General features: G+C 44.9%; 1 protein-coding gene across 11 annotated transcripts in view; it reads right to left on the bottom strand.

Moving 5' to 3' along the window:
* The window catches only part of HDAC4 (histone deacetylase 4), a 215,392-nt gene that overhangs the window by 169,795 nt on the left and 31,869 nt on the right, over nucleotides 1-13,728 (bottom strand). Inside the window, exon 3 of one of the 11 annotated variants that reach the window (XM_085228651.1) lies at nucleotides 2,672-2,996. The exons of the other annotated variants lie outside the window; for them this stretch is intronic. The gene's annotated coding sequence lies outside the window, so the exon portion shown is untranslated. The remainder of the gene's footprint in view (nucleotides 1-2,671; nucleotides 2,997-13,728) is intronic. 11 annotated transcript variants of the gene reach the window in all.

Genomic DNA, 13,728 nt, shown 5'->3' on the forward strand with positions numbered 1-13,728 from the left:
AGGCAGAAACTGAGCTGAATTCCTCTTGCTTCCAATGGCAAACAATTTGAATTCTCACATCTTTCAAGAACAAAAAGAAGACAGCCTGCTTTGCTAGAAGGATCATGTACTGAGCTCATCAGTGAGATTCTTCTAAGCTCCTCAGAAAGTAAATTCACTGTGTGAGAAAGCACCATCCAAAGGATCATCTGCACCTGCTCACATCTCGAGTCTACCAACTTCCTTCTCCTCTCCTCATCCTTTGGTCAAAACTATTTCCAAAGGGATCTGAGTACCAACAAGCTGCCTTTCTAATCACAGAGTAGTAAGAATGGAAGAACCAAGCATGGAAATGCAGGCTGAATGATGCATTCAGACAGTACCATCCATTTAGTCTTAAGTGCACGCACACCTGGCCCCATACTGCTGCAGTATTCACAGACCATTTATTCCATCTGAACCGCTACATCGACCAACAGCAGCAGCCCTTTGCTTTCTGAATGACTGAAAAACAGATGGGGCTTTTTTTCCATAGCAATGCCATCCCAATGGTACCATCCTCAGCAGCTGCAGCACCTTATTCCAGAAAGGTGTAATTCCTGCTCTCAATGCTGCTCCATGCCACTGCAGCTTACAGCCAAAAGCCTGAGAACTGTACCCAGCTCTGACTGGGATTTGCACAGAAAGGTGGAGGAGCAACTACTTTCTGCCCTTTAATTTCAGTTTCTTGAAACATACATACCATCCAGAACCAGCTTTAGGGAAACCTCATGCTCCAGCAATCTGATTTTACAAGGAGTGCTTACAGAAAACTGCTTAGCTATCTCTGCTGCTGTCACAGCAGTGGGAGTTGGGGCTGAGGGAACCATAAGCATTACTCTGAGAAGATGGAGGAGACTCTGAGATGCTCCAGTAGTTGAATACCCAAGTGATATTTGCCATATGAAGAGCTTTCCAATAATTCAAACTAGAAATCAGAGCAAATGACAGCAGCTACTCTAAATACAATCTGAACAGGTAAATGCTTGACAAATACATTTTGACACTACGCTCAAAACCACACTCATCTGACACCGCTCCCAGCTTTTATGTACATCTCACCTATTTTCAGCTGTTTGTAGCATATCCACTACACATTTATTTATGAAGGCATGTATTTATGGCCAGTGCAGGCTCATGCCTCACTTTACACCTCTCCAAGCCTGCAAGCTCAGCAGCACTCTACCTGCCTGCTTCTCTTCCCAGCTGGTGCCCAGCATCCTTGTGACAGCATCAACACATGAAAAAATCACCCCGCTATCCCAATATAAGAATCAAGCAGTATGAGAGAGAGAGCCAAGCTTCATGAACACTAAGGGCAAGGCCACCGTTTGAGCCGAGATGTTCCCCACTGTCCTCGCAACAGACAAAAATATTCCCACTTGTGTAAATACAGCCTTAGTCAACAGCACGACAAATCCGTACACAGATAAATGTCACACGCTGACGTCAGTGCCAGAACAACCTAATCAAAGTACATTCGTGTATTTTTAAACCCTGAAGTGGTTTTTCTTTAAAGCAAACTAAACAAAAAAAGTCATTAAATCAAGTCTTTAGAAAACCTCTTAAAAAAAATTCCACGTAATGATGTAACAGGGCTGAAGTCTTTAATTCCCTCTGGTTCTGCAGACATAAAAGTGGAGCTGTACCCAGCTATGAAACTAGCTGTTCCATCTGATGTGTCACTGCACTAGAAAGCAGAAGATAAGGATTTGGGAAAGCGTTACACATCAGATTGGCACTCGCATTTGTATTGGAAATTTACCCAAACAGGTTAAAAATAACACGGCGAACGTTCGCAGCCATTCTGAAGGTCGCTTTGCACAGAAGTGCTGCTTTTATAGTACGAGCTCCTGGCTGCACGTGACCACCTACTGCTCGTATTTTGGAGCAGAGTGCTTTCTGGGGACAATCAGGTTCGCTTGGCTGAGAACGAAGGTCACAGAGTGTGGTCACAACCAACATAACAGAGCCAGAGCACAGAAATCAAGCCCAGCAGCCACTGGATTGACTTGTTTTCCTTTGAAATTGCTCCTCCTTGTAAATCCCCACTAACTTATGTTGGAAAGAAAAAAGGTCATTTCTCTCAGGCCAGCGCGGTCACGACACGTTTCTATGGTTTTAAGGTCGCTCGTGCAGTGCCTGATTTCAGTAACATGAGAGGCAGTGCAGAGCAAGAAAAAGCATTGGCACAGATGAGGCAGGAGAGATGTCCAGTCTCGTGCCCGTGGCAGCAGGCTCAGCAGAGGAGCAGCATCCTGCCCAGCACACAGTGCCCAGAGGCAGCGCTTGGAATGGCCCCTCCTCCATCCATCTGCCAGGATGCTGGAGACAACAGGAAGCCAGTGGCTGAAGAAGTGGAGAGAAAAGACTGCAAATTAATATCGTAAGGTTGAATCTAAATAATCAGATCAGATTCAAATTACAGGAGGAAATATTTTTTTCCTATCTGCATCCCACACAGCGCCCCTTCCTGAAGCTCAGCGTGTTCTGTAGATGACACACTCTGTACAGGTTCAGCAAGATGAAGCTCCAGTATGCATTTCTGTGCAGTACTGGGACTGAAGTGAAGCTCACTCACTCCTTAGCAAGCCAAGCACAGCATTCATCACCAAGGCTCACTGATTGCTGCTTCACATGGTACCAGTCTCACCTGCCAAAGATCATTTGCCACCATCCAGCAACATGCAGAGTGCCAGCCTTCTGCTCAGAAAAGGAAGAAAACCCATCTTGCATCTGGTTTTGCAGAATTGGGGAGACTCCATTCTTTTGTTCCTAAGGGCAGCTCATTACAGGAATGGGCAGAAGTCGTTACTTGGTATTAGCAGAGATTTCAGCAGTAATCATACGTAATGGACTCCTTTCCAGGTGCTCTTGTCCACTTTCCATCTCGTCCTTGAGCGAAGTGGGGAGGATTGGATGCTATTTGCAGAGACTGGCAGTAAGAGTTCACATTGATCTCATATCCTTCTGCTTTGCTGCGTTTAAAAAGAAGAAACTTGCTGTTTAAAAGAAACAAGAATCTTTAATTCACTGCCAGCACTTCCCTCGGCTGGAACAAGCAACTGATTTAAGAGTCTCTTAAAGTTATCTGTGGAACACAGATAAATGAAGATAGAAGCTTCATGAAAGATTTCTGACTTATTATTAATTACAGAGAGACAGAAAATAAAGGCCTGCTTGCATTGAAGGTACGCTAAGCAGCAGCCGCCCAGTAAAAAGCTGTCAATGCAAAATAAAAAGATATTTTACTCGCAGGGACATGAAAGCTTCATCTATAACAAACTCCACAGCTGTCAGTGGAACAGAGCACTGAGAGGAACCGTAAATCAGCAGCGTCAATCCCAGCCTGCAGGAAGCAGACAGAATGCCCAATGCACACACGAGATCTGCACTTCCAGCCTCCACCTCCAACCTCCCCATTCACCAACTCTAGCAGCAGAGCAGGGCTGCTGTCCCCCGAGCTTAACCAGGCAGAGCAAGAGAGAAGGGAAGAGAAAAAAATCTTCAGCAATAACAGCAACAGGGAGGTTAAAAAAAACAGGAGGGGAAAACAGATGAATCCAATTCAGCTCACACTCTGAGATCTTACATATGCCTCAACTTGTGAAGGTGCATATGAAGATAGGTGCCAAGGGATCACCTTATTTAATGCAAAATACCAGAGATAAACCTCCTGGATAGACCATTGGAGAAAGAATCCATTTCCCCAAAAGCAAGGATCAGTGATGATCTATTTTCCCTTTTCTCCCCCTGGTCTCACGGTGAATTTGAGACAGCGTGCTGACCGCAGCTTCCATCTGCTCTCCTCCTGGCTGTCTCCTCAGCTCAAGAATCCATGGCAAGGTCAGCACCAAACCTGTTTGGGCAGGATTTTCTTACAAAGCTTAATCAGCCATGATAAATAAAGCAGCTTCGTTTTGAATGCTAAATTTAGAGTAAGCCTGCAACTTGACCATACAACCTACACAGCTGGACACAGAGGTGGTGTCCTTGGAATGCGCAGTTCTACCCAGCTTGTTTTGAGTCAGAAATACCCCAGCCAGCAGAGCTGGAGCAGCACGCAGACCTTAATTACATGAAAGAACATCAGTGCAGAATAACAAAGTCTTTAAGCAAGAATCACACAGAGAGCTCTCAAGTCCCCTGCAGCACTTTCCCAGTCCCCCAACAAATAAAACTCCACGTTCAGGGAGGAAGGCATACCGAGTGCATTTACTGTAATACCGGCGGATGAAAAATCGTAATTGCTCTGCCTTGACATCTGGTTTCTATTTTGCTGCCATTATATCAGATTACATAACAAACAGATGATGCACTAGATTCGCCGAGTTCTTCCGCAAGTCTTGTGTGAATTTGGTGTTTACATTCTTGCTCACAAAAATGTCAGCAACGGCACACACACACACACAGCTGTGTGTGAAGCAGGCAGAGGCACCGAAGGCAAAGAGAAGTTTCCAAAGGCAAAAGTAAGCCTGATTTGGGGAGGAGGGATGGGTGTTTAAATCCATATAGAAAAGATCCTATTTCACAACTCCGTTCAGAAAGGTTAATCTGCATGTAACAGCCCTCACAGTTGTGCAGACAAACGTTTATAGGAATAAGCCGCAAGGAACACACAAGTTTACACCCAGGTAATTTGCTTACGTAACTGTTTCACAAGTTTACTGATGCAAACGAATTCCACTTTGCCCCATCATGTTACTATTATCTACCAAAAAAGCATCTCTGCACCATGTGCATCACCTCCTTCTCTTATTTTCGGTCTGCAAAGTTTTAGAGATAAATAGATAGATATACTACGTGCGCACATGGCCATCTACCAACATAAATACATGCAGGGTATTTTTTCCCCTAACTGGTGCTTCTAAGTAATTTCTGCTGTCATGGTGATTCATGGTCTTAAGGACATACAGTAAATATGTAATCTTCAAAATCAGACGTATTTGCTGACCTTAGGCACATGGTAAACCTTCTTCTGAGTCAACACATCCTTCCTCTGCATCAATTCAGGCAGCCATGCAGCAGCTGTAGCTGATTCAGCTGAATGCAGGTGATTCTCACATGCCAGTGATGTTTCAGCCTTATTTCATGACACAAACCGTGCAATGTGCTGCATCAGAAGAGATGAGATTTCTTCCCAGAACGTGCCTGCATGTTCTTCCTTTGCCAGCACCGAAAGATGCAACAAAACATCTGCATTTCAGATACAGGACACAATAATGGAAATACAGAGTTACAGTTACCTATGCTACCACCTCTAACACTTCCAAATCATGCACTCAAATGTGATTTTATTCCCACACTTATAGAAGCATAGAATGGTTTGGTTTGGAAGGGACCTTTAGGATCATCTAGTTCCAACCTCCCTGCTATAGGAATATATATATATATATATATATAGGCAGGGACACCTCTCTCTGGACCAGGTTGCTCACAGCCTGACCCTGCCCTCCAGGGAGAGGGCACCCTGGGCAATCTGTTCAGTGTCTCACCACCCTCACAGCAAAGATATAATGAATTCTCCCCTCAAACACAACATACAGGAATTAAAACCCTTCAGGCTGCAGCATTCCGTAGCTTGTGCTGACCCACAGGGACTGGCAGCCTGCACTCCCCTGCAGGATGCTTTTCTCCGGAGCAATCCTGACTCATTCACAAATCCCACATTCACAGAAAACCACATCCACTATGTGTTCTCCACAGTCACAATGTGCAGCAAGTGACACCAACTGCAAATCGCCTCCAGCCTTCACACCGAACACATAATTCAACCATTTCACCTTTTTTAAGGTGCATTTTTTGCATACATTCAATTCGCAGGCAGAGCATTTGAGCCATCAAAAGCTCATGGCAAGAATTGCACTGTATTTCACTTGGGTTCCCTGTTTTGCTTCCCAGGTCCTAAAAGCAGGACACTGAATGAGAGACATGGTCAGCCCACGTACCAACAAGCTGTATGATGGGACTGGCAGCTTCATTGAAGGCCAACTCCAGCTGAGACATCATGATTTTGGCTGGGAAACATCTGCCAGGGCTCCCTGCTGATGGGACCTCTCAGAGCAGGAGGTTTGTACCATTTAAGTCAGAGCCAAATATGAAACTAATAAAAGCATTCACAGATATCAACCTAATCTTTTCCGATTTTCAAAAGCTCATCTTATTCCTGCACAAATCTGCACGTATTTACATTATGTGGTGTGCAGATGCCACCAGAAATGCTGGAAGTATCAGTCATGGCAGGAAAATACAAAATCATTCCGTAAGACTGCAGTTGTTAGGAAGCCTATCCCTAACACGTACCTGCTGCTGGCACTGGGAAATGTAGCAGGAAAAAGGATATTTTGCAGGTGAAAGAAACACTTCTGGCCACATCTTAACAGGTCCATCATTAAGCACCAAGTAATTAAGAGTATTAATTTCACAACAAGACAAGCAAATTCTACGTCAAGGTTACACTGCATACCTAAAACAATTGAGCTGCAATAGCTTTACTACAGATAGAAGCAATTATGGTGGTTGGCTGTGTAGCCCAAGGTCTGCCTGCCTGCTCACTAGTCAGGCAACATCGTAATTGGGGTAAAAACATTTTATTGGGACTACCAAAAAAAAAAAAAAAAAAAAAAAAAAAAAAACCAACCAGTTCTCACCACAGCATGTCAGTAAGGAGAGCTGCTTCTCCATTTCTGCCATTTCTGACTGCAAAGTCCAGAACAGATGCAGCCTTTGCTGCTGTGCAACATTCACACTCCACACTCAGAGGGAAGTCACCGCACTGCAAGAGGGCAACCATCTGATAGCCAAAGGAGAGCCAGATTCACAAAGCAGGGGGATTAAACCACAGCACTCCTCCTCCTAGGAAATCCCCACTGCACACACGAACTCACAGTGCAGCACCTGAAGTCCATCCCGACTTCCAGCAGGGGAAGGAGCTCAAAGCAGCAGATCCCCCTCCTTAAGCATCTCCTCAGCTGAGAAAGGGAAAAGCTGTCAGCAAAGGAATTCTCCCCAAAAGCTCAGCACATGGCCATCTCTGTACCAAGAGCCCCAGCAGGCTGAGAAGCGAGCAGAGAGCTCCACAGGGAGAGCAAGGGATGCACAAAATGAAGGCTGTTTCCTTCATGGTGTTTTGATTTAAAGTGAGGAAAGGGGCTGCATGGCTGTGGCTCTCTCGGAGGCCAGAACAAAAACACTGTTTCTTCAGCGCTGAGATTTTAAGTGCTTATTCATTCCTCCTTGTCATCTGTAAGCAAACTACTCCTCCATTCATTACAGACTGGCAGAATGCAAAGGCGTAGCGCACAAGTCTTCGCTTTTACTATTATAAATGATGCTATTTTTGCCTGTAAGCCTCCAGCATCACAAATCACACATCCTTCACACACATCACCCCAGCTCCCTCTGCTCAGCTATTGTCTCCTGGAGCTGTGGGTGTTTTCCTCCCATCGCTCTACCTGGGGGGAGTTGTGGCAGTCTGCACAGAGCCACGTGCTCATCTATAGGGCAGTGCAATTAGCAAAGGGCTCCTGCAGCCCACCAAGCACTGCTGCTTTGGGGCTGCTGTCCAATCTGTGCTCAGCCCAGAGCTTTCCCCCTTCACATCACCTCCTAGCAGAGAAGGACACAGTGCCACCACCATTCACTGTCAGACACACGAAGCCAGCCTCGGCACACACTGCATTTTCTGCCCTCTCATCTGTTCCCACCAGCAGTAAGTTTTCAGTTCTGCTCAAATGCCAGACAAAACATCTTCAAACTGCCAGCGTGCTCTCTGCTGGCACAGCCAAGGGCACTCTGCAAAGGTCAGCAGTTTGAAAAATCTGTGCAGCGTATCAGAAAGCCTTCTGAGCATGCGATGCTTGGAATGAGAGACTGATCCATAATTAGATGTTTCAGGGTTTGTTATCCTGGAAAGAGGTCTGCAGTGGCATTTGATGAGTCCAAGATCGGGGAAAAAAACCCGCACGGCAGTTTGTTTTCTCAGCATCTAAAAAAGGATTAAGCTGAAACCAAAACACGGAGACCGGCACTGATGCACACAGCAGGCTCTCACTAGCAGGGCTGCCTGCTTTACAGCCTCACAGCTCTCCTACCCCTGAACACATTGGAACCGTGAGCTGGGTGAGACAGAAGAACCATGTCAGTCATTCTCTTACTAAGGGAGGAGAAGCAGCTGGCAGCAGGGCTGTTCCTGAGCAAGTCCAGGAAGCTGCTGGCTTCCATGTGGCAAAAACACCCCAGGCAGGATGGGTGCTCTTCCTTGCAGCATCCCTGCACACAAAGCTATCTTCCACCCAGTTACTCAGCAGAATTAATATCTCAGAAGTGGCAGGCTATCTGAGCTGATAAATTACTTAAAATTTACCAATATAAAAAACATATTAACTGACCAGGATGCTAACAACAACTAACAAGCGTGACAAAAGCAGTCAAGCTAATAGACACGATGAAAATGTGTGGAGTAACATAGAAAAATACAGTGAAAAAGCAAATGCTGAGCATTATGCCTCCTTCAAAATAAAAGCCAGTTACAACCTCGCAGACAACAGTTTATAAACACTACACATGCCTTTTTTTGTGTGAAGTACTTCCACTTTAAGATGTTTGAAAGACTGTAGTGTTCACAAGAAACAGGCTCACATTCCATTTGCTTCTTGTAAGAGGAAAAAAGCTTCTAGCACAGCAAGAGTTATCTTTCAGCACAACTGCATCTTACCCTTTTCCTTGCTAAAGCCACCTATGCACATGCATCTCCACCTACTACACGTGTAATTTCCTTCTGCATGCAAACATGCACTTTCAGTAAAGATCTGCAGCCTTCAGGCAGTCAGGACTCAAGGCCATGTTCCTCTGGTTCACTTGCTCCTGGCTGCTGAAGGGTGCTGCAGTCTTCATGGGGCAGCAAGGCGGATGGGGACTGCCTGTGAGTGAAAACAGCCACTCTAGCTTTGGCACCAACACACAGAGCCAGCTCCTTGCTAACCAGCTGGTATGCAGCAGCTGCCCTGTGAACATATCCAGTTTCAACTTGCTTATCCAACCTGTCTTATCAAGACTGACACTTGCCTAGATGACATCTGGCTGGCCGAAACCAAAAATCTACTAAAATGCTGCTAAAAGCTCAGGCTGGTCCTGCAGCAGCCACTCAAGAGCAGCAATGCATGAGACATCATCTCTCGGGAATTTAGGCATGAATGAAGTCAGAGAGAAAACTCAGGACGTGATAACCAGCACATTTCTTATACCGAAGTTGATGTAAAAGCTCCTAGAGCAAGCAGTCTTCTTCAGGGAGGGAAACAAGCACTCCACCTCCCTACCTGACTAACTCTCACATTCAACTCCAGCTCTTCCGTGATCAGTTTCTAAGGGGAAAAAAACAATAAAAAAGGCAAAGCAGACCTAGAAAGAACACACAGCTTTACTCAGCACCTAGGAAGTCTATGCTCTCTTCATTATGAAGTGCCCAGCTTTGCTTACCATGCTCTCAACACCATGCCAATGCTCAGCTCGCTTCCAGGCATGCCAGACACCTGAAACAGGGAAGGTGAGCAGATGTTCGATGAGCCAGGACAAGCATCAGGCTCCCAAGCCTTCCTTGTCGCACTGACAAGCACAGCCCAGAGCCAAACACAGCCCTCAGGAACAGGCCTCACCAGACCAGAATGGAGGAGCCTGGCCAGAGACAAGCAAACAGATCACAGCACGAAGCATGCCAGCTAACAGGAGCTGATCTGCACTCATTGAGAATCATACAATCATTCCAGTTGAAAAAGACCTGTCAGATCCCCAAGTCCAACACCAACCCACCCCACCATGCCCACTGCCCACATTCTCCACACTTATGGAACACCCCCAGGGATGGTGACTCAAGCACTCCTGGGCAGCTGTGCTGCCCTGTCTGGGAAGAACACACACACACACACACACACACACACACACTCACTCTCTCCTTGGCAAGTTAAAGATTTAGCAACCAAAGTAGAGTTAAGATAGATACACACACAAAAATATATGCACACATGAATACACATAACCCTCAATTCCTGAGCCAACTCAAAACAGCCTTGTTGCTGTCTAACAGCATCGTACACTCCTGAGCAGCCACTTTCTGCCAAGATTCTCCAATTCAGTCTCACTAGGAGAACTACACACAAGCACAACCAACACCCAGCTGACTCTATAACAAGGGTAAAGCAAGCAAACACCATCTGCACATCAGTACAGGTAAGGACAAGCTGCTGCTATGCCAGCACCCCAATACCCACAGACTCATCCTGTACTATTGTCACTGTGTGGCTTAGAATCATAGAATGGCTTGGGTTCGAAGGCACTTCGAGTATTACTAAGCTCCAACCCCCCTACTGCATGCAGGGCCACCAACCTCCACATTTCATACCAGCCCAGGCTGCCCAGGGCCCTTGAACATCTCCAGGGATGGACGGGGCACCCACAACCTCTCTGGGCAGCTGTTCCAGCACCTCACCACTCTCATAGTAAAGAACTTCCCCCGATATCCAACCTAAATCTTCTCTCCCTCAACTTAAAACTATTTCCCTTTGTCCTGCCATTATCAACCCTTGTAAAGAGTTGACTCCCCTCCTTTTTGTAGGCTCCCTTTAAGCGCTGGAAGCTGCAACGAGGTCACCCCGCTTCTCCAGTGCCATGAGGTGCATCTAAGGTGTAGGAACAAAATGATACTGAAAAATATCACTTCCATTCTCAAAGCTCAAGGTGTAACAGGAAAAAGAGGAAAACCATTCTCTGCACAGATTATGCATTAAACTTGACCAAAACATATAAATACCCTTGTGAATGTCAGCTTACAGCTAAAGAGGGGAGGAAGAAGGGAAAGAGGAGGCATCTGCCACAAAACTTGGCAAAAGATGAAGGATTTCCTACTAAAAAAATATAGGGCTTGTCAAATCCCTGCTTCAGGCTGAGAACAAGCCACTCTCCTTTCTCTCAAGGAAAGTGAACTCTAAGTGGACAACTTTCTCATCAAACAGACACGGACTATTGCTGCAAGTATTCACTAACTGAGCTCACACAGGCCTGCCCTTCCAGGCTGATGCATGCCTGCAGCACGCTGACATATGCATCAGGATCAACAGCTTGTTATTTTAAAGGACAGAAACAACTACTCAGAAAGTTCAATAGCACACTGCTTGCTACCAGCCGGTCTCTCCAGATTGGTGAAATAACATCTACAGCTTTGATGCAGAAATGGCATTTCTAAGAATTTCCCTCCACCAGCAGGTTTTGTTTTTATTTAGATACAGATTCAGAGAATGAGGGGGAAAAAAAAATAAATACATTAAAATTTAAGAACATTCTTGATATTTCTCTGCCATTTGTGCCAGAATCTGCACAAATACATTGGTCTCCTGCCAAACCTACCAACAGGGCGGCTTTGAGCCATTGGTAAGTGATCCCAGCAGAAGGAAGAAGCTTCCAGAAAGACTGCAAAATACCTCACTCAGAGACAAAAAAAAAAAAAAAAAAAAAAAAAAAAAAAAAAAAGGCTTTGTATTGCTCTTTCTAACAGAATAGCAACCAGAGAAGGAGCACTAGTTTTACCATTCGGTTGTACTTAAAACAAGCAGATAACAAAACAAGAAAACAAAAGCAGTGTCTGGAGTACTTGAAATATGCTGTCATCCTTGTGGTAAAATTCCGATTCCCAGCTAATAAACAAACACAGTCTTGACAATTCCTGAAAATTAAGCTCTACCTCATCTTTCAAAGCTGCAAAGTTATTCACCAAGTTTCCTCCCATCCATTTCCCGAAGCACTCAGCACCTGATGTGCACACTGAGAGCTGTTCAAGCAAACCGCCCTGCAGAAAGTTTCTCTCATCTGACTGCTAGAACCCTCTAAAGATTAAGTAACTGTTACCCAATTACTTTGAGCAATTATCCCCAAAACATCCCATTCCCCTATGTAATAGCATCCACATTCGCCCTGACAAAAGCAAGCAGTGCACACACATTTTGCTGGTAATTAACACTTTTTTTTTTTTTTATAAGATAGTTTTAATACTATGTATTTAATATAAACTACAACTTTAGAATTAAAGAAAAAAGAAGAGCAGAGAGGGGAGAGGGGCCCAGCTTGTAACCTGACATGCAGCAGCTCTGCTCTCACAGCAGGAATAATACATCCCGCAGCACTTCTGGACCTGACCACTCTGCAGCTGCAGTGTTAGCAACCTCTGGCCTACTTTTGGGCACATTAGAGTCCAACTGTATTTACGCTGACAGAGACAAGCAAAGGTTGTGACGACTTATTGACGCAAGAGCTATTTGGTGCTCTGTGCCAAAAATTAATCAGTGAAGGAGGAGGAACTCTCTTTAAGCACTCAGTTAGAAAGTGATTTGGTAAACTGCTTACAAAACAAGCCGAGGTCTTACATGACAGACACAGAAGTCGGGACACAGCAGCTCCAGTTTAAGACAGAACCCACTGACCAGAGGGAAATGTCATGCATGCTCCTGTCATGTAAAAAAAAAAAAAAAAAAAAAGTGGTTTTGATCCTTCAGCAATACAAACCAGTGCTATGTTTGTTTCAATCGCATTTCACATGCATTCTGGGTGACAATTATTATAGGATACTGACCCTGCAAGACAGCGGCTGGTCCTACCTGCTGCAACTCTGTTTTCTTTCTTAGCACCCAAAGACAGAGTCCAACAATCCATTTAAAACAGCTACTGCACAAAGACAGCTTTTAGAGGAAAAAATGTCAGACTAAAGGAGGAGCTCACCCCTACCTGCCAAGAAGCCTTCACGATAAACCTGTCATGAGCTACCAGCCTGCAGAACAGGCCTTCCACCTGCTGGAAAGAAAAAGCATCTAATGCTAATCAGATCCTTGCTGTCAGCAGGGAATAGATTTCCTAAGCCCTCCTCCTCTGTTGTTAAGCTGTAAGGACTGCATGCCTTCTCCCAGCAAAGGCTGCATGAGATCAAGGACACCTTGCTCAGAATAAAGTGCTAAGAAGTTTCGCACTTTCTCCCAAAGTGACAAGTCAAAGAGTCAAGGCTTGGATGGACTACAAGAGCCTGGTCTGTATGTACAGACTTTCTACTGTTCTGGGTTGTTTTTTGACCAGCAAAGAGAAGGAATATCAGCTTGGTCTAGTTCAGGCTTTTATCTCTCTCCACAAGAGCAGCTCAGGCATTTTATAGAACAGGAACATGCTACTGTGGGAGAAAAAGTTTTAAAATAAGATGCTTCTTTTTATATCCACTGTAAAACTAAGATTAGAGTTAAAGAAGGGAAACCAGTCTGTTAAACTAGAAAGCACAAGTTTTAAACACTGAAACAGAATAAAAATCTCAATGGATCATCTTTATGCTTTTCTAGCTCTAGTGCATCTTAACATTACTGAACTGCAAGGTTTCTCTGCTTGAAGAATTTTCAATTGATCAAAATAACGGAACCAACTTTAGAGTAGTTTAGTAGTAATAAATCCACAGTCCTCTCTTTGCTCAGCAAGTAAGGCAACCGAGTGTGGTAGCAGCCGTGGCAGGCTGGGCAGCACCCAAGCTGGCTAGCTGGATGTCTCAGTGACTACATCCACAAATAACTGCATTGATCCTGGCCTATCGACCAGAAGGTGAAACCTGAGAGCAAAGAGTCATTACACAGTAGTTCATGGACAGCAACGCCTTAAAAAAAAAAAAAAAATTTGAAAAAAAAAACAAAACCA

This window comes from Meleagris gallopavo, chromosome 7, assembly GCF_905368555.1.
Source record: "Meleagris gallopavo chromosome 7, MGAL_WU_HG_1.1, whole genome shotgun sequence".
Classification (NCBI taxonomy): Eukaryota; Metazoa; Chordata; class Aves; order Galliformes; family Phasianidae; genus Meleagris; species Meleagris gallopavo.